General features: G+C 35.8%; 1 protein-coding gene across 2 annotated transcripts in view; it reads left to right on the plus strand.

Annotated features, from left to right (window-relative positions):
* The window catches only part of LOC100915922 (guanine nucleotide-binding protein subunit alpha-14), a 94,187-nt gene that overhangs the window by 43,215 nt on the left and 32,165 nt on the right, over positions 1 to 18,807 (plus strand). The window contains exon 1 of one of the 2 annotated variants that reach the window (XM_023497699.2): positions 470 to 982. The exons of the other annotated variant lie outside the window; for it this stretch is intronic. The gene's annotated coding sequence lies outside the window, so the exon portion shown is untranslated. Of the gene's footprint in view, positions 1 to 469; positions 983 to 18,807 lie in introns of those variants that run through there. 2 annotated transcript variants of the gene reach the window in all.

Genomic DNA, 18,807 nt, shown 5'->3' on the forward strand with positions numbered 1-18,807 from the left:
AAATATAGCTGGAAATACCTTCACAAGCTAATTGTACAATAATTCAGAGTCTGATTCTTTCTGGTACAGCAAAATAATGTTTTGGTCATGTATACTTATTATGTATCTAAGTTATATTTTAATATATTTAACATCTACTGGTCATCCTGCCATTTAGGGGAGGGGGTGGGGGGGGTAAGAGGTGAAAAATTGGAACAAGAGGTTTGGCAATTGTTAATGCTGTAAAGTTACCCATGTATATATCCTGTAAATAAAAGGCTATTAAATAAAAAAAAAAAAAGAAATATAGCTGGAAATAAATGCCTATTTTTTAAATAATTCATTTATCTGGCCTTCATTCTTAACTTGGCTGTATAGAAGTAGTGATTTTTAAAGCAATGGTTAACATTTGTCTATGACAATGCCCACTCCATAGTAAATTGTGACATTTTCCTTTATGATATAATGGATGGATTCCAAGATGTTTTCCTTAGCAGAACTGTGACTTGGAAGCAGAAGTGAAGAATTAACATTGGTTTTGTCTGAAACTAAGGCAGATTGTTTTAACATGCATAGCTGTATGTGTCTAATTAGAGTGGGGCCCAATAGTCATCTTTCCACTCTGGAATGAAATACTGAGGCTTTTTATTAGAATGAAAGGTTAATGAATTTCACTGCTATACTCACTCTTGAATATTTGCAAGAACAATGAAGACTGACTTTGGACTATCATGTTTCTAAGTGGGATTGAAAGCTCAACATGGTTCTTTATAAAGAATGATGGAAATCAGTCCATGTACTATATCTATCAGCACCTAAATAGAAGTTATAGTATATGAAAAGAACTAAAAATTGGTCTCACAACTAAAAGTGCTAAATTTATAGTGCATGTGCTACCCCACCCACCTCCAAATTCATCATCTTCTCTGCTACCTCAACAATAATTCCTAGAAGAATAACTACCACCCTTCATTTATACCTGCTCAGGAGGATATTTTTAATAGTAAGTACAACAGAAAATTAACACTTTTTTTAGGGACAGATGGCTTAGTGAAATATAAACTGATTAAATGAAGCACTTTCAGAGCATGTTTAAATTCCCTAAATAAAACTTAAAAATAAAAAACACTTCAGAACTATACACACTATTGTTTAAGAGATTATGATATCAGTGTTACAGATTCCTCTACCCCATATTCTTCTGTTCCTTTTTTTCTCCCTTAATCTAATTTAAAAAATATTTTAGTTATATCTTAAGTTCTAAACTGTCTTCTTATTCCCTACCCCTACCCTCACCTCATACTAGTGAACTATCATTCTACCAAATGGGTTGAGGCTCCCATTTCTCTCTCTGTGTGTCTGTCTGTTTCTGTCTCTGTGTCTCTCTGTCTCTCTCTCTGTGTGTCTCTCTCTCTGTCTCTTGTCTCTCTCTGTCTCTGTCTCTCTCTCTCTCTCTCACATACACACACACACACACACCATTCATACTTCTATTTATTATTTCTTTCTTAGTAGGTAGATAGCTTCTTCCTTCATGGGTCTTTTGCAATCTATTTGGGTATTTACAATACTCAGAATAACTTAGTCATTCACAGTTGTTCTTTGAATAACAAATTCAAAGAACTGCTGTTACTATATACAATATTTTCTTGGTTTTTCTTATGTCACTCTGTTATTTCGTGCAAATTTTTTCATGGTTTTTTTTCCCTAAAATCAACCTGCTCATCGTTTCTTACAGCACAGTAGTATTCCATCATAGTCATATACCACAACTTGTTTAGTCATTCCCCACTTGATAGGGGTCCACCAATTTTCAGTTCTTTGACACCACAAAGAGAGTTACTATAAATATTTTAGAACACACATTTTTCCTTTTCTCTAATTAGTTTGGGAAACAAACTTAATAGGAGTATTGCTGAGCCAGAGAGTAAATACAATTTTATAACTCTTCGGACATAATTCCAGATTGTTCTCCAGGATGGTTGGATCAGTTCACAGTTCCACCAACATTGTATTAGTATTCAAATTCTTCCCTGTGTTCCTTTACATTTCTATTATCACACCTTAATTCAGGCTCTTTTCACTTAATGCAGGGATCATTGATATAATCTTAACTCATTCCTGGATTTGAAATTCTCTTAATATCAGTGTATTCAGCATTTTAAACCCCAATGAAAAAATTTAGCCTTCTTCCCAAAACTTACCTTCATTTTAATCTTTCTAATCATATGTATCCATACATTGAATAGATACTTATTGAGCACAAAAATATATATGAGACAATACAATATTCTATGGGAGATACAGAGATGATGCTGGTCTTGTGGAGTCAGAGAGATGATAAGATATATAGGAATCATAGAATCAGAATTGAAAACTTAGAAAGAGACCTTAGAAGTTATTCTGGTACAACCCTAACCTACTGATGAATCTAATGTATCATATCCCTAATGAGTAGTGATCTAAACTACTAGCAAGGAATTAACAAGTCTTAGGTAACACATTCATTTTTTTTTTTTTTAGTAAATCCTTAATGATTATTTTTTTTCTTAGATGGATATAAGATTTTTCTTGACACAATAGCTATCCTTTGTCTTTGTCCTGCTTTTTGGGAATAAAATAAAGCTAATATTACTTTTACATGATAGTCATTCAGAGATTTGAAAACAGTGACCATATCTCCTCTAAATCTTTTCTTCTCCATACTAAACCATCTTTATCCTCTTTCTTCAGGCTTCATAAGATGTGATTATAAGTCCTCCTGCAATTCCTTTACCTTGCTTTGGACATACATGTCTACATATTTTTTTCTCCTTTTAGGACAAAAAGATGAAAATATCAATGACTCTGGGAAATAACATTTTTTCTTTATTGTTTAAGAAAACCATTTGAGGGCTGGAGTAATGTATAATGTCAGTTATCATCATCAGCATCATTGTTTAGTACTAGTAGTGATGTCTCACACCTACCCACGTTCTGTATTATCACCCTAGACTAGAGGTTCTTAATCTGTGGTTCATAAATAGATTTTAAAGAATCCATGGACACGAATTGTAAAAATTACATCTGTGTTTCAATAGAATTGATTTCCTTTGTAGTCCTTTCTATTTTGTGCACTTAGAAACATGTTTTTGGGAAAGGTCCATAGACTTTAATTAAATTGCTAGCGGGATCCAGGACGCAAAAATGAATTAAGAAACTCTGCCTTAGATCCTTTGAATTTTAACCCTAGACTATTTCAATGGTCTCTTGTCTCTCCCACCTCCAATCCATTCAGCACACCACTGCCAGATCCATAATCTTCCTAAACCACAGTTCTGCTTATGTCTTTCTCCTATTTGAAAAACTTATTTTTCATAAATTACCCAAGTCAAAACCTTGTGACATATATCAAAGTAAAGTTCACATGCCTTAGATGGAATTCAAGAATCTACTTTATCTTCCCCTTAATAGTTTCATTGCCCAGTGTCATCCTCCTTTAATCATCTGTCCTTTTTAACCATGCTACTATCCTCAACGTATATCCTTGCCTGTGTTTGACAACTGTATTCTAATAGATTATAGAAAACTTCTTTTATAAAAGCTTCTCCCGTACATCATTTATACAATTCTGATAGCTGGTTTTGAGAAGTCTGCCAACAGCCCTCTCATAATTAGTTGCAAATATTTTCTCTTTATATAATAATAGTACATTTAACTATCACTTTAAAGTGTATTCCTTAAAATCCTGTGAGTTGATATTAGGAGTAGAATCAATGAATTTTCCAGGTAAAGTGTATCAGGCACTGTACTAGAACAACAGAGACATAAGTGAAATGATCCTGACCTTAGCTTATATTCTCTAGAAGGAAACTATATACATTTATGTGAATAGAGATAAAAATGAATATTGGATGTCCCAAAAGTCTTAGGTTTTAAGCTATTAAAACTTAAAATCCCAAAGGTTTGGGGACACTTCATGTAAGACAATTTGAGGAAGAAGAAGAATTAAGAACTAGGATGATCAGAAAAAGCTTTATGCAGAAAGTAGTGTTTAAGCTGAACTTTTAAGGAAGCTACGAGTTCTAAGAAATAGAGATAAGAAAAGAGTGCACAATCCAGACAGGGGAGCATGCATTCCTTTGTTAGTGCAAAGGTATAGAGATGGGAGATTGGAGAATGTGTGAGAAATAGCCAGAAAAGTAATTTGGCTGATTCAAAGATTGTTGTGGAGGGGAGTGATATTTATTGAGACTAGATATACAGATTGGATCAAAGTCATAAAGGAATTTAAATGACAGAAGTAATTTATATTTGACCATTAGTGAGTTTGGAAGATTTAACTGATCTAGGGAATGATATAGTCAGACCTGTGCTTTAGGAAAATTACTTTGGCAGCTGAGTGGAGAATATGTTGAAAAAGGAGAGAATTAAAGTTCAGAGGCTACTGGAATAATCCAGACAAAAAGGTTCTGTACTAGTTGATGACTGTGTGAATAAAAAAGAAGGAAAAAAGTGAGATACTTTTTAAGTGGACCCAAAAAGAGTTGTCAATCAATTGAATATATGGGGTACATGGAGGAGGAGTTTTATTTTGCAGATGAGGAAAATGAAATTCAGAAAGGTTAAGGGAATTGCTCAACTCAGTGAAGGAGGGAAATAAAGAATAATCAGCCCTAAACTAACCTAACCCCCTCCCAGAATTGCTATATATTACTGGCACCCGGAGACTCAATCAAAGGACTCTGAGCTTCAGATAATTTACAAAAGTCAATCATCCACTTATGGATAATCAAAAATTGATTGTACTTGAAAGCTCCCTTTAATTTCCCTGCTAATGTTCATTTTTCCCTCTACTGGCCAGATGGTTAATTATTTTGCACTTAACCTTTATAAGCAAAGAGCTTAAAAAATAAATATTCTCAATAGATATTCAGACCCACATATCATGGAGCAAGGAGGGATCATTGAATAGTGTGAAGAATGCTAGTCTGGGAGCCAAGAGACCTGGATTCTGGTCCTGATTCAGTCACTAAGTACTTTTGTATGGATCACATTAATCACTTGTAAAGTGTGTACTACACAAGTGTGTGAGAGACAGGTATTTCTTTATGGGATGTCCATATAAGGAGAGATGTCTTTTGAAGGGAGACAAGGATAGATATCTTTGGAATCTTGCCAACTTCTTTCCAAGGGAAATCATGGGACCTTCCATGAGGGGAGCAGGAGAAAAGGCAATGAAGTTTGCTATTTTGCTCTCCTTTGAGAAAAAAGGGTACTAAACTAGAATTATAGCTATTTGTTTCTCTAAATATTACTGATCTAATGCATGTTTTTTAGTTCAAAAATAGGTAATCCTCTGGTCACTAGTTTTTAAAGGAGGAAAATGCACTAAGTTTATATCTTCTAACTTGATCCCTTCCCACTAAATGCTAATTATACAAAAGACCATCACAAATAATGAATAGTAAACTCATTTATCCCGGAAATTATCAGAAATCATAAAAGTTACACTTATTAAAATGCACTGGAAAAGAGATATAGGGGTGGTTTAACTATATAGATGGGAAGAAGCTAAAATCTTGCTCAATGAAGCAAAGAGGCCCTAATCTTCCCCAGAAGAATTTTCCTTAAATTTTCATAGAGGCAAGCTGGAGATCAGACATAAGGTGGCTTCTTCCTCTTCATGTCTGCCTTCCAAAGTCTGCCTCTTTCTATATATCTCAAGTTGGTCTCCAGTCACTGTCAATAAAATTTATACAAAAAAAGATAGTTCTTGTTCTCAGTGAACTCATGGTCTAAAGCAGGGGTCCTCAAACTTTTTAAATAGGGGGCCAGTTCACTGTCCCTCAGACTGTTGGAGGGCTGGACTATAGTAAAAACAAAACATTTGTTTTGTGGGCCTTTAAATAAAGAAACTTCATAGCACTGGGTGAGGGGGATAAAGGTCCTCAGCTGCTGCATCTGGCCCGCGGGCCGTAGTTTGAGGACCCCTGGTCTAAAGGGGAAGGCAACTTGAAAATAGTTTGGAAAGGTGCAGAAGGTGGGGTTTTAAGAGAAACTAGAAGGAAGCCAGGTAGTTAAAATGCCCAGAATCAGGAGCTGGAGTGTTTTGTTTAAGAACAGAGGTCTAGTTTCATTGGACCACAAAACAACAATGTAAAGTGTAAGAAGTCTGGAAGGTAGGAAAGGACTTTTTTATGAAAGACTTTGAATGTCAAGCAGGGGATTTTATATATGATTCTGAATTGATAGGAAGTCAGTAGAGTTTCTTGAGTAGGGGAGTGTCAAGGTCAGAACCACCCTTGAGGAAAATCATTTGGAGGGCTGAATAGAAGATGGCTTGGAATGGGGAGAGCCTTGTGGCAGACAAGGCTCTCTTGTCTGTCTCAAGACAGGTTATTGCCAAGTATGAGGGGATGAGGGCCTGCAGCAAGGTAATGGCAATGTCAGAGGAGAAAAGAGGACATATGGGAAAGATGTTACAAAGGTAAAAGTCAACAGGACTTGATTGGCTAGGAGTGGGGTATGAGAAATAAAACAAATACAGGATCAAAATAACCATTAAAAATACATCATTAAAGCAATCTGTGACCCAAATATTTGTTGTGGTGTTCTAGCAATTTTCCTGCCTATTAGAAAAGAGTGGAAAAAATGAAGCACCCCAAACAGCATAAGCTTTGGTTTGTGTTGAGAGAACTCCAGCAGAGTTAAACTCTCAACAATATGCAGGGTTTCCTGTGATGATATCATCAGACAGTCTGCAATTTCCCTTCTGCAAATGAAGAAACTCCAGTAGATATCTGAAAAAATTGGGGCCCAGAAAAAAGATGGCATTAATATTCATTTCAAATATAATTAAAAGCTTGCAGGCTTGCTTCAGGGAGAAATTGTCTCCATTATGAAATTTTCCTCTGTCTTGCACAATATGGTCTGTGCAGAAGCTTCCTGAGATCATCAGTTAAAACTATTGATAAAGTCAAGATCATTTAATTATGTAGAAAACTGAAAAAAAAATAGGACAGTGATGGATTCTCTGTCAGTTTACCACAATTTTGCTTTATGGTTTTAGGGGAAACAACTTGGTGATTTTTATATGCTTCAAAGCATATACCAACTTTTGTTTTATTTATAAAGTATTTTTGAAGGGAGCAAAGTACTTTGTGGTTAATATTTGACTATTCCTTAGACTAGCAGGATCATGGAACCATAGATTTAGAGCTATAAGAGGCCTTAAAGGTCATTTAGTCCTTTATCTATCAAAAAGCTTGAGTCCTATAGAAATGAAGTCATTTTTAAAAATGAGATTTGGAAGTAATATCTAGCTCCTAATTCATTCTTGTTGGGAGGTGAATCCTGAAGCAGAGATTATTTCTGTCCTATCTTATAATAATAAAGAAACTCAAGGACAAATGTGAGGGTAGAATTTTGAACTCCATATTGGTAAGTTATGACATTAGCAAGCATTGTATAGGCTCAGGGAGCACCTCCAAGACAAAATGATGATGTCTTGGGTTTTGGTTGTATCTTTCTGCTGAGGATTTTCCCTAAGCAAGGATGTCTGAAAATATAGATTAGGACATGATCAAGTTAATTACATTTTGTTTTCAAAATAAATTTTGTTGCTATAAACTTAAATTATAAATTGATTTATCACTTCATTATCATACAAGAAAGTGATATATTATTTAAAGTAAAATTTAGAGAAATACCTAGAGGCTGAAATGACAAACTACTCCAATATCTTTGCCAAAAAAAAACCCCAAATGGCATCACAAAGAATTAGACACAACTGAAAAATGATTGAATCGCATTATTTAGGGACTACTTTGGTACATTCCTAATTACACATTTCTGTACCATCTCTCTATTGACATTTTCTATTGATATCTCTCTATTCTTATTTTCTTTATCCTACTTTAAGCAGAAACTTTTAACTATTACTATCTTATGCACATCTTGTTGAAAATTTTATAAAATACATTATCACATCAAAGATTGGTATCTAGACCAAGATTTATATTCTTGCTTGCAACTTCTTTCAGAAAGGATATTTGTATTTTTAACATTCCTAATTCTCAAACAGTATCAAACCTGCTAATCCTTTCTGTCCCCTCTATTCTCTAATTGGGGCATTTTGACCTCTCTCTTGACAGTGGATTTCAGTGACACTGAAGGAAAAAATGAAGCTGATGACTTTGTATAGCTCTGCCTCATTTATACACGATTCATGTGTAAGCCAAGATATTATGGCATTGGTCCATTTTGAAAATGAAGGACCAAAAACAATAAATTTCTGACTACTTGCTATTTGCCCAGGAATATTATAGGAGTAAGTAAATATATGTAAAAATTTGAATATCTACGCTTCAGCCTCCTATTCTGGAATTTCCACTCCCTTCCCCTCTCCATCAGCTAACCTCAGTTGTTAACCTCTATCATGTTGGGTTATGTTCCATCTTTCTCCCAAGCACATCTCTCCAAAGATGTTATTTAGCATGTCTTCCAATCCTCCCTATGAAACTTTTTCAATATGGTTCCATAACACATACCTAGCCCACCATGCTTCCATAATGTTTTAACTGATGCAATGTCATCCCTTCCAAGCACACTTAACAGGGTGACAGAGTTCATGGGATGAGGAAGCAGCATGAGGAGAAGGATGGATGGATGAGGATGAATAAAATCCCAATAGATAATAGTGAGTGGTGCTAAAGAAAAGCAACCCTTCATGATCTAGACTTAAAGAATAATATTATAAACAAATTAGAAGAACAGGATAGTTTACCTCTCAGATTTGTGGGAAAGGAAGGAATTTGTGACCAAAGAAGAACTAGAGATCATTACTGATCATAAAATAGATAATTTTGATTATATTAAGTTAAAAAGGTTTTGTACAAACAAAACTAATGCAGAAAAGATTAGAAGGGAAGCAATAAACTGGGAAAATATTTTTACATCCAAAGGATCTGATAAAAGCCTCATTTCTAAAATATATAGAGAATTGACTCTAACTTATAATAGTTCAAGCCATTCTCCAATTGATAAATGGTCAAAGGATATGAATAATTTTCAGATGAAGAAATTAAAACTATATGTAGTCACAAGAAAAGGTGCTCCAAGTCACTATTGATCAGAGAAATGCAAATTAAGACAACTCTGAGATACCACTACACACCTGTCAGACTGGCTAGAATGACAGGGAAAGATAATGCAGAATGTTGGAGGGGATGTGGGAAAATTGGGGCACTAATACATTGTTGGTAGAATTGTAAATGCATCCAACCATTCTGGAGAGCAATTTGGAACTATGCTCAAAAAGCTATCAAACTGTGCATACCCTTGACCCAGCAGTGTTTTTACTGGGCTTATATCCCAAAAAGATCTTAAAGAAGGGAAAGGGACCTGTATGTGCATGAATGTTTGTGGCAGCCCCTTTTGTAGTGGCCAGAAATTGGAAACTGAGTGGATGCCCATCAATTGGAGAATGGCTGAATAAATTGTGGTGTATGAATATTATGGAATATTATTGTTCTATAAGAAACGACCAGCAGGATGATTTCATAGAAGCCTGGAGAGACTTACATGAACTGATGCTGAGTGAAGTGAGCAGGACCAGGAGATCATTATACATGGCAATAACAAGACTATATGATGATCAGTTCTGACGAACGTGGCTCTCTTCAACAATGAGATGATTCAAACTAGTTGCACTTGTTCAGTGATGAAGAGAGCCATCTATACCCAGAGAGAGAACCATGGGAACAGTGTGTGGAACACAACATAGCATTCTAACTCTCTGTTGTGATTTGCTTGCATTGTGTTTTCTTTCTCAGGTTTTCTTTTCCTTCCTTCTTGATCCAATTTTTTTTGTGCAGTAAGAGAACTGTATAAATATGTAAACTTAAATTAGATTTAACATGCATTTCAACATATATAACATGTATTGGACTATCTGCCAGCTAGAAAAGGGGGTGAGAGGAAGGAGGAGAAAATATGGAACCAAAGGTTTTGCAAGGGTCAATATTGGAAAAATTACCCATGTATATACTTTGTAAATAAATAAAAACTAAATAAATTTATTGTAATAAGTTTGCTGAATAAAATATAAATGAACTGATTTGAGGAAGTGTCCATAGATATAAAATCATGTATGCTTAAAATATTAAAAAGTCTAAGCAGGAAGAAAAAAAGGAAAGAAAAGCAACCCTTCCTATGCTGCCGGTAGCTTGCTAGTTAGCTGCTCCTTTCTCCGTGGCCACAATGCTTCCAGTTATGGAGATGCTGAGAACCATGGCAACCCATAGTATTGCTTTGGAGGTAGAAGGAATTTTAGAAGATATAGAATCTAGCCTTCTTATTTTATAGATAAGGAAACTAAGATAGAGATTAAGTGACTTGTCCATGGTCAGAAAGATATTAAGTGTCTGAGGCAGTCTTTGAACCAGGATTTCCTGGCAAGTGGTACAATAGACACTACACCATGCTGCCTCACTCTACTGGAAGTGAAGGGGTCAAGTCATGTTGTTCCAGATTTTGCTTAGCAACAGTACTGGTTATCTCCAGTTTATGCTGTGCATATCTTGTTTGGACAAAGTTGTTTGCATGTTGTCTCCACCATTAGATTGTGAACTCCTTGGTGGCAGGGGCTTAACATAATTCTTGGCACAAAGCATGGGTTTAATAAATGCTAACTAGCTGATGGGCTACTCTAGGGAAATATAACAGCTTATGCTGCTTGGAGAAGCTATAACTGTATCTGTCCAACCCTACTCATTCTACCTCTCATCCCCTAATACAGCCTCCTCTATGGCTTCTTCAATGTTAGCACTATTCACCCTTGATGCAGGGGTTAATGAGATCATGCTTAAGACATAGCTGTTGCAGCAAGGGTGGAATGGACTATAAAAATCCATCTTCCTTGCTTGGCCCTACAAGATGTTCCCACATGGATTATCTTGACCATCCCCTATGATTCTCACTCTGTACTTTGAAGAGTTTTAGTCAAATAGCTATAAAATTAGGGTCATGGGGATACAGAGGTAGAATGGATCTTACAGGATATCTAGTTTGACTCCTTCATTTTACAGAAGAGAATGCTGAGGTCACAGCAAGTTGATCAACTTTCTCCAAGTCACACAGCTATTAAACTGTAGATTTAAATGTGGTGCCTCGGGCTCCAGAGGCTAGTGCTAGGAACAGTGGTTCTTTCTCTTGGTTTTCTAGACCCTATATAATCTTATTCCCATGTTTTCTTAGGGAAACTCTCTTACTTACTCCTATTTTGGTCTTTGCACCAAATTCAAGGCATTCTTATTACAAATAATCAATTGCTGATGATGCACTTTGGACTATAATTTGAGAAATCAGGCTTGACTTTATAGGGTTATATTTTCAAACACTTACCTTGCTGCCACTGGACCTAAATATTATTTGTCTCTCTAAGTCCTCAATGGACAGCAGTTGTGATTTTTTGTTGAGCTGTCTTGACCATGACATACAAGAACATAGATCTGGGTGAGGAGAAATGGGGGGGATGCAGTGAAGGGCCTCTTCCCTGCTGAGCGAATGGAGGCATTGTCTGTGGAACATCATCCCTCGACTTCTATTGCATTTGCCTCTCCTGGTATTACCGCTGCTCATTGTTCTCCAGTGTCAGCTGACAGATATTGACTCTGTTTAAATTAAATTTTGAACTGGCCACTATTAATGTTTCCTGCCCTTAAAATGTGATGTTTACTTTTGAGACCTTCCAGATGGAGTAGATGGAGGGGCTTTGGAGAATGTGAGTACATTTTCCTTCTTCTCTCTTCCTCCTTTGTATTAAGAGCAGTGTCATAGTTAAAGTAGTACAGATTTTTATAATCAACCCTATGAAAGCTGTGTCTGAAGACACACGTATTGGAAGTCTTTTTTTTAATCCATCCATGATTAGGAATAGAATGCCAAAGCAAGAATAAACCTTAGTTATATTTTAATCCAAACCCCCAACCCTTCTTATTTTGAAGAACGAGGAAACTGAGAGGTAGGTGAAGTGTTTAAACAAAGGTGGGGCTAGAAATCCAAGTGCCCTAACTCATGATCTGGGGCTTTTTTCTACTCTGGCTCCTGATATCCAAAAGATGCAGGGTGCTTTAGATGTGGATAACTGCCTATAGATCCTGAGGGTATCTGTATCCTCATGCTCCACTTCCCACAAGTGATCCCCTGTGAGTATTCTACTTGTCTTGTGATGAGCCTGGCACTCCTGCTCCCACCATGATAAAAGGCATCCTCCTCCTCCTTTCTCTATCACTTCTTCCACAAAGAGGTTAGGAGATAGTAGAGCTAGAAATGGCTATTTTTGTTCTACCCTTCTTCTCTTTTTCAGACTACATAACTAAATGAGAAATAAAGAAAGGGATTTATACTGCCCTAAGAGGCTCTGATATTTGGAAGAATATCAACAGGGTCAGTCTTGCCTACAGGCAGAGTATGCAGTTGCCTATTATTGTGATTTGATGGATATTAGGAACATCCACTTGATTCAAAATGTGGACCCCACTTAACACTGGCAGCTGAAAATCTACAAAATTTACACTTCTTCTGATTTATCATTGATCTTTAGGGAATCTACTTTTTAGATACCTTTGGAGATGTAATAGTAATACTAAGTTAGCATTATCATTTTTATATGTTAACTTAACCATAACAATAACTAGCATTTAAATAAACTTTAAGTTTATGAAGCAATTCACACATTATTTTATCGGATCATCACAATAATACCGTGAGATAAGTTCAATTCTTCCCATTCTACAGAAAAGCAGATCGAGGCTGCTTAAGGTCACATAGCTAAGTTAGTGTCTGGAGCAGGATGTGAACTAAATAAGGTTTTCCTAACACCAGATTCCTTATCTACTATGCCAAATGAGAAGGAAGACCTGAAGGGGCACAGAAAGGAGGGAAAGGGAAAAAACTATAGATCAGAATGAATCTGGGACCCCAACAGCAGAAAAAGATTCTTTTTTTCAGAATGAAATTCATCCAGAAACAATTGTCATATGTTGTGGTGCTTATATTTCGAGGGTTTTCATAAAAGCTTGAGGTCTAGTTTAAGTTCTGGGTCCAAGTAATAAGTGGGGAGAGAACAGGGTGGGAGGGAAAAGTGTTTAAGGAAGAACGTTTCCTCCACTTTGAGGGATTCAGATCTAGCCAAGTCTTCACAAAAATGTGAACTAAGTGAAACTGGTCTTTGACAGGCGCATATATCTGCGCTCTTGCATTCAGTTTTTGAAGTAACCAAAGTATATATATCCCTTTGCCTTGATGAAGTGTGTGGGAATTGGGGATTCAGAGAAGGTCAATGATTTTGCTCTGATAATACATCAAATCTCCCAGAAAATAAAATTTTGGAGCACTGGAGCTCTGTTCTGTGCCTGGGAGAATCAAGCTAAAAATGAGGAAGCAGGGTGGAACATCAATTCTATATCTGTCCTGTGCATTTTTCTAATTTCCCTTATCACATTATACTGACTTTTTTTTTAACCATTTCCCAATGGTTAAAGTCTAAAGGACTTTAGTCTAAAGGAAGTCTGAATTTCACCACAGCAGGATAGGGAGTTTCCAACACAAAAGTTTGAGTCCTGGATTGTTTAAAAAAAAGAAGAAGAAAAAATAGAGATAAGGATCTGGTTCAAATGACCATTACAAGAACTTAATTTCTTAATGTTTGTTCTTTAGCTCAGCTTTGCACAACTATAGGAAGCTTGCCTTATTAGATTGACTCTTGGATCCCAGCATTTCCTCCAATTTGCATTTGCTCCAACACAAAAACCTGTTTTGCAAGGGGAGAAAGAAAGAAAACATTTTTTTGGGTGCTACATTGTTCTTCTGTTAAAAATTGAAGAGACTATTCATTCATCTCTCCTTTTCCTAGCTTCTCCTCAAAGTAAATAGCACCAGAATAATGCTGTATCTGTGTTCTAAGATTAGGACCTGATTCTTTACAGGAGGAGATCTAGATTCTTTGATTTTTGGTTACATCCATGCAAGTGCTCACAGGGTGTTCAGAAAAAAATGGTACAAGGACACTCTCGAGGTCTCTCAAGAACTTTAGAATGACATGGGAGAGAGACACTGGCACAGGACCTCCCAGCATGTTGTGCCCTCTTCAGGGAAGGTTTTGTGCTCTATGAGCAAAGCAGAATTGAATTAGCTCAAAGGAAACAGGAAATGCACAAAATTAGAGAAGCCACACCAAATATTCATGTGGACTATTTATGACCGACTTATAGCAAAGCACTTCAAGCTTTTATTAGTGTGATCAGCCCTAATTGGACTGCCCTAACATTCTAACATAGTGTTATCATTTTGGTCCTCTTCAAGAATAAAGGACAACAGCCAATCAACCAACATATATGTTGCATGTGCATGTTCATATGTCACACATATGTAATATGTTTTCCTGTCAAGTTCCTTTATTTTGGTTTTAGCTACTTGACACTCCAGGTTTATGAAACAAAGAGAGTGACTTTAAACTCTTGTGAAACTAGCATCTATTAAATTAATGTCTTGCTTAAGGAAGTAATTATGGCAAAAGAAATAAAAGAATCCTATTACTTTGGAAAGGGGAAAAATTTTAATAATTTGTAGGCTTTCTCCATCTGTTATTATATAATAAATATTCATTATTTGCTACCAGTGGATTGGACAGAATCTCAAATTAGCCCTGGTCTCTCTCTCTGCTCATTAGACTTACTTAGGATTCAATAGACTTTTTTTTTTAAGTGTAAAAAATTGGGAAAATCAGCTGAAATGGAATTTATTTTCTTATTAAACATTTTAAGTTTTTAAAAAGTAACATAGGTTTTTTCAACAATATTAACCATGTTTGGAGAAGTAACATGCTTTTATTTTTAAACACGTATCCACACAAGTTAGATTTCGGATGGAAATGATGATGGAATTTTTTTATGCTATCCTTATCACAGAACTTTGCACATAAGACATATAAATATCTTATAATTTATATAGTAATAAATATTTGTTGGAATGAATTATATTGTTTTTAAAGGCTAATAGTATTTTCTTACGTGATTTTGAGATGTTTGATTCTGTAGCAATTTGTTGGGGAAAGAATGAGAAGAGGTCTCTTTTTAATTCAAATCTCTATTGTAGAAGTTGGCATTTATTAATTTTATAATATAATATTTTTATTACAGTTTACTAAATAAAATATTGACTGAGTTCGACAATCACCACAGCATTTTATGGTTTACAAAGTGCTTTCTTCACAACAAACCTGAGTTAGTTCAGATACTATGTCTCCCATCCTCACATTGTTCCTATTCTAATCCATTTTCCACTCAGCAGGTAAAGTGATTTTTCTGAGGCATAGGTTTGACCTCCCCCACCCCAAAAATGAGCTTCAGTGGCTCCTTTTTTAGCTCGAGGATCAAATATCACCTCTTCTGTTTGGCACAATCCACACTCTACAATCCAGTTAAACTGGCCCTCTGGTACTTCACAAGTGGCATTTCAATCTCTCTTCTTGCCTTTGCTCTGGTTGTTTGCTTTGCCTCAAATACTCTGCCCACCACTACCCCCTCACCCCTTGTCTCTTGGTTTTCATAGCTTGCTTCAAGATTAAACTCAAGTCTCACTTTCTGCTGGAGGCCTTTCCTTGTTCCCCCAGATTGGGAAGCGACTGTTTTAAGTAGATAGGAATGGCAATCCTGCAAACACAAATACTTGAGAGAGAGTCTTTCAAAAGTCTAAAAATATACTGCCAAATAAAATCAGAATGTATCTAACATAAATCTCATCAGAATTATACAGATTTTATAAAAAATAAATGCAGTAAGATCATGCATTAATGGCCAACATAAAAATAATTTTCTTGTGTGTAAAGTTTCTATTCAAAGATTGAACTATAAAAAGTATTTTGGCATTAATTCTGAGCTCCATATTATTGTCTCATGTTTGATTCTTGAAATTAATTGCAGTCACTTGAAGTAAAAAGAAATGTGATGTTTTATAATGTGATAATAAAGAAACCCAAGGAAATTTTACAATGATTTTCATTCTTCTTCAAAAATCATTCTCATTTACATTTCCCAGGTCAAATTGTGAATAGATTTTTTTTTAAATTTAGAGAATGCTAAAACTATAAAGAAGTCTTAGAAAACACCTTAAATATTTCATTTTGTAGAAGGGGAGATTGAGCCAAATAACCTAGCATGGTAAGTGAGTGGTCCCATTGAGAATTGGGCCCAGGACTTCGGAAGTTTGAGCTCATGGTTCTTGCTAGTTAAACTATATTTTTTCTTTCTAAGACATTCTAAGTCAGAAAAGTATAAAAGACAAACATTAGTAATTATTAGTTCATTAGTCAGTATTAGTCAGATGTAGTTGGAGTTTAATCTCTGTTATTTTCATAAATAAAGCATTTATTAGTTGCTAAATTCCAGGCATTGTTCTAAATGCTGGGAATCGAACTATAAACAAAAAGAAAGGGAGTCTGGGTCCTCAGGAACATATATTCCAATGAGAGAAGATTACAGAAGTTGGGGAAGAGGAGAGAAAAGGTGAGAAGATGTGAGTATTTCAACCTACTTTCCTGTTAGATAAGGGAATCTACCACCTTGGAAATTGAATGACAATGATTCCAATTTTGATTTTTTCAGTCTTTGTTTCTTCATGTATCTTGACTACCATCATTTATCTGATTTGGTCTGTCAGAAGATGAAACCATGGCTATTGTTAGGGGTTAGTGATAAATGATACTCACAAATTTTACTTACCTTAAAATAAATTTTTTTGGCAACTTGAATGTTGTAGTGGATAGAACACTGGTCCTGGAGTCAGAGAGACTCATCTTTTTGAGTTCTAATACGGTCTCAGATACTTACTAGCTGTTTAACTCTTGATTGGGTCACTTAACTCAACATGCCTCAGTTTCCTCCTCTGTAAAATGAGCCGAAGAAGGAAATGACAAACCACTCCAGTTATCTTTGCCAAGAAAACCCCAAATGGGATCACTGAGTCAGACACAATTGAAAAATGACTGAAGAAAAATAATTTTTAAAATGCTTAAACCTTTCTTACTCTCCAATTCTGTATAAAATACTATTGGCAGGTGTGAAAGAACTTCTCTTATTGAATACTATTTAACCCTTGCTAGAAGAAAGTTTTTATTTCCCCAAAACTTATGTTAGGTGCAATGAGAGGATCCATGATATTCCTTTGCTACTGATACTTTCTCCTTATAATATTAAATGTGATAAAACTAATGCTAAGTAAAGTAAATAGAACCAAAAGAACATGGTACACAGCAATAACAAGATTATATGATGATCAACTCTGATGGAGGTGGCTCTTTTCAATAATGAGATGATTTAATTCAATTCTAATAGACTTGTGATGGAGAGAGCCATCTGCACCTAGAGAGAAAATTATGGGGACTGAATTTGGATAACAACATAATATTTTCATCTTTTTTTTTCCTTTTTAATCTGATTTTTCTTGTGCAACATGATAAGTGTAGAAATATGTATAAAAGAACTGCACGTGTTTAACATATATTAGATTACTTGCCTTCTATTGAAAGGGGGGAAAGGAGGGAGAAACAAACTTGGAACACAAGGTTTTTACAGGATTGAATGTTGAAAACTATGCATGTTTTAAAAATAAAAAGTTTTTAAAAAATTTTAAACACTATTAAGTGTGAAAATAGGTACAAAACAAAAATGCAAGTTATTATTTCCCACGTATTTCCTCAAATCCTTCCATCTTCCTAATGTTTCCCAGATTTCCACCCCCACCCTCCAAAACGATGGTTCTTATTAAGAGATAACAAGCCCCAAAATATTCTATGGTCAAATTAATTTGCTAAACAAAGTCTGAGCTATTAATCTGATGCCTGGCTCCATCTAGTGGATTGTGGTTTATTTAGCCCACTTGCCTTGTGGCCCACTGAGAAAAGCCAAGTATTGTTAAGTAGTCATATGGCACTTGAAAGGAAATGTGAGCCAGGCAACCAGGCACAAAAACGTTTTCCCTTCCTCCTATCTTCCATCCTTCTCTCTCTTACTCTTTTTCTCTGTCTCCTCTTCCGCTCTCTTTCTCTCCTCCTCCTCCTTCTTCTTCTTCTCTCTCTCTCTTTCTCTCTCTCTCTCTCTTTTTTCTCTGTCTCTCTCTCTGTCCTTTCTCTTCCTCTCTCTCTCCTCCCTCTCTCTCTTTTCCTCCCTCCTCCTCCTCCTTCTTCTTCTCTCTTTCTCTCTCTTTTTTCTCTGTTTCTCTCTCTCTGTTCTTTCTCTTCCTCTCTCTCTCCTTCTCCCTCTCCCTCTCTCTCTTTTCCTCCCTTCCCCTTTCTTCCCTTTTCCCCTCCTTCCCTCTTTCTTTCTGTCTCTCTCTCTCCTCTCTCCCTCCCCCACCTCTGTGGGTGTCTGTCTGATAGCGCAAAAAGCATAAATCATAATCAAAGCGGCCCCATCCAGTAGAGCCATGGCTATTTCTGATTGGTAACACAGTTTCAATACATCTGCTTTCAGTTTTTGTCCAAATAAACCAAGACAAAGAAAATAGTGACTTTAGAGAAATGAAAGAGGAGCCAAATATTAGCTCAGAATTCAAAAGGCTGGTCTAGCATCAGAACCTCTTGTGCTCCCTGTTTAGTTTCTTGTGATTTTTTTTAGTTAAAAAATTAGGTAATTTCAACTTTTCCTTCTACTCCCACCCCCATACAGGAAGAAAGTTAGAAAAATTAAAGTATAATATGATAGGTCGCCAGAAGACAGCGAGAGAGAGAACTAATAAAACAACAATTTTTAAAGAACTTACCTTTTCAGCCTTAGTTCACAATACTCC

The sequence above is a fragment of the Sarcophilus harrisii genome, chromosome 1 (assembly GCF_902635505.1).
Source record: "Sarcophilus harrisii chromosome 1, mSarHar1.11, whole genome shotgun sequence".
Classification (NCBI taxonomy): domain Eukaryota; kingdom Metazoa; phylum Chordata; class Mammalia; order Dasyuromorphia; family Dasyuridae; genus Sarcophilus; species Sarcophilus harrisii.